The sequence below is a fragment of the Bufo bufo genome, chromosome 1 (genome assembly GCF_905171765.1).
Source record: "Bufo bufo chromosome 1, aBufBuf1.1, whole genome shotgun sequence".
Lineage (NCBI taxonomy): Eukaryota > Metazoa > Chordata > Amphibia > Anura > Bufonidae > Bufo > Bufo bufo.
Genome location: NC_053389.1, coordinates 626,184,966 through 626,187,568, shown reverse-complemented (window position 1 = coordinate 626,187,568; position 2,603 = coordinate 626,184,966). Strand labels below are relative to the sequence as shown.

Here is a 2,603-nt window from a genome sequence, read left to right as displayed (position 1 = left end):
CTGAATAAAAAGTCATCAAAAAGTCATACGCATTCCAAAACTGTATTTAGAAAAATATAAAAAATAAAATTGTGGCGATCAAAATGGCGATCAAAAGAAAAAAAATTATGTTTTCCAAAATGTTTATTTTCAGCATTAAAACAGAAAGAAATACTATATTAATATGGTATTGTTATAATCTTTCTTATACAGAGAATGAAGGGCACAGGTCAGTTTTTCCGCATAGCGAACACCGTAAAAAACAAAACCCATAAACCCCAATTGGATTTTTTTTTTTCATCTTCCCATCAATAGTAAATGATGCCATTAAACAGTAACAACTTGTCTCTCCAAAAAACAAGCCCCCATAGGACATGTGAATGAAAAAATCTAAAAGTTATATGTCCAGGGAGGCTGGGAGTAAAACATAAAAATAAAAAACGAAAATGAAAAATCGTCCAGAAGGGGTTAATACCCGCCCCCTTTCCAGGCAGTCATAATTTGCAGTAGGAGAGCTGAGGCAGTAAGTACATAAAGGGAATACCTATATAAACAGTGAGAGAAGGAGCAAGAGACTATAGCAGCTCCTCGTTATTCTGCTAATGTGACTATAATCCTGTAACAGCAAACTGTATGACAAAAAGATACCAGACAACCAACTGAGGTGAAGGCGGCGGCCATTCCTCCATGTTCCAGACTCGGGAGCTCTGAGGAAGACGTGTTTGGCTGATAACAGTATGCACAACTGATCACCCACCACACGGTGGCAGCATCGCTCCTTTTATAGTAAATCAAGCAGAGAACTACGCTTCTATGACTAGCTGTACTGCACCTCTGCTATCAGCTAGTCCTCGTTAGTATAGTGGTAAGTATCCCCGCCTGTCACGCGGGAGACCGGGGTTCGATTCCCCGACGGGGAGGCTTCTTATTTTCTTTTTTGTGTGTATTAAACTAATGTAATTTTGCAGATATTGAATGGTTTCTGATGCAGGAGTTACAGCATTTTATACATTAGTACAAGTATCCATGTATGGCTGATGAGCATTAGATGGCAGTGTAAGCTGTGCATGGGTCAATACTTTTGTTATCGTAGGTAACGTGCACGGCAATACCTTTATATATTTTCCTTTGATATAATATATACAGATTTCAAATGAGCACTGTAGCCACATAGTGACTTCTAATCCTTGTATCATATATGTGACATTATTTGAAGTAAGATGGCCGGTTAGCTCAGTTGGTTAGAGCGTGGTGCTAATAACGCCAAGGTCGCGGGTTCGATCCCCGTACGGGCCACAATAATTTTCCTCTTTACTGTCAAGGTCAATAAAATGACCTGTGGATCAATTATCAAAATATTTTTTTTTCTGCTACCTAGGTCTGCATACTGATGCAAAAAAAAAGGGTTTCCCTAATTTTTGTTTTTGAAACGATATATATATATATATATATATATATATGTATTTTCTCAGTGAACGGCTATTTTCTATAGAAATGCAAGGCAGTGACTAGGTGCCGATCCCTCTCCACTTTGATTCATCGGGCCAGGCAAGTGTGCCCCGTGGCCGTGCTATTACGGGCCGCAATGCATCAACATCCACCGTGGGGCAGCCGCAGTGGATCGCGGACCCATTCACTTTAATGGGTCCTCGATCCGGCCGTTACTCAGAAAAGAAAGGACATGTTCTATCTTTTTGCTCCGTAGTTCTTCATTAGGGATCCGTTCCGCACCATTCCGCATCTCCGGATTTGCGGACCCATTGAAGTGACTGGGTCAGCATCCGTGATGCGGAATGCACACGGAACGGTGCCCGTGTATTGTGGATCCACAATAAGCCTTACACTGCTCGGCTCTGTCAATCTAAGTGCAGAGGGAGTGGCAGTTGCAGAGAGCAGAGCCTCTAGGTGTAAGAGCAATGTCCCCGTTGCTCCTAGAGGCTCATTTGCATCTATTAAAACAACATTTTTCTCAGCAATGCGAGCACATATGAACATGGGACCAACACAGATGCCTTCAGCGCACATGTAACAGGTCAGCCAGTGTCATAGGTAAAGATCTGCTGACAGATGCCCTTTTAAGCTTTTCCTCTACATCTTTATTTCTCTCTGGCTTGTTCTCATTTACAGGGCTTGTTCTCATTGTATTGTACCCAGGGGCGGACTGACAACTCATGGGGCCCCCAGGCAATAGGAGATTATGGGGCCCCTGTGTCCCGCCCACCCTCAAGTCACACCCACACACAGCCCCACACACATATTGCCCCGCCCACATCACCTACACTTGGTACAGAATTTTTCTTTACCATCCCCCCACCTTCTCCAACCACCCAGCACCCTTACTCACATAAAATAATAAATATAATATACACTCACCTAAAGAATTATTAGTAACACCTGTTCTATTTCTCATTAATGCAATTATCTAGTCAACCAATCACATGGCAGTTGCTTCAATGCATTTAGGGGTGTGGTCCTGGTCAAGACAATCTCCTGAACTCCAAACTGAATGTCAGAATGGGAAAGAAAGGTGATTTAAGCAATTTTGAGCGTGGCATGGTTCTTGGTGCCAGACGGGCCGCTCTGAGTATTTTACAATCTGCTCAGTTACTGGGATTTTCTCGCAC

At 42.5% G+C, this 2,603-nt stretch overlaps 2 non-coding genes across 2 annotated transcripts; both read left to right on the top strand.

The window, feature by feature from the left end:
- Nucleotides 1-827: 827 nt before the first annotated feature.
- Nucleotides 828-899, top strand: TRNAD-GUC. Its single transcript has one exon. It is a non-coding gene; the product is annotated as a tRNA-Asp (tRNA).
- A 302-nt stretch (nt 900-1,201) lies between these two features.
- On the top strand, nt 1,202-1,275 carry TRNAI-AAU. Its single transcript has one exon. It is a non-coding gene; the product is annotated as a tRNA-Ile (tRNA).
- Nucleotides 1,276-2,603: the final 1,328 nt, after the last annotated feature.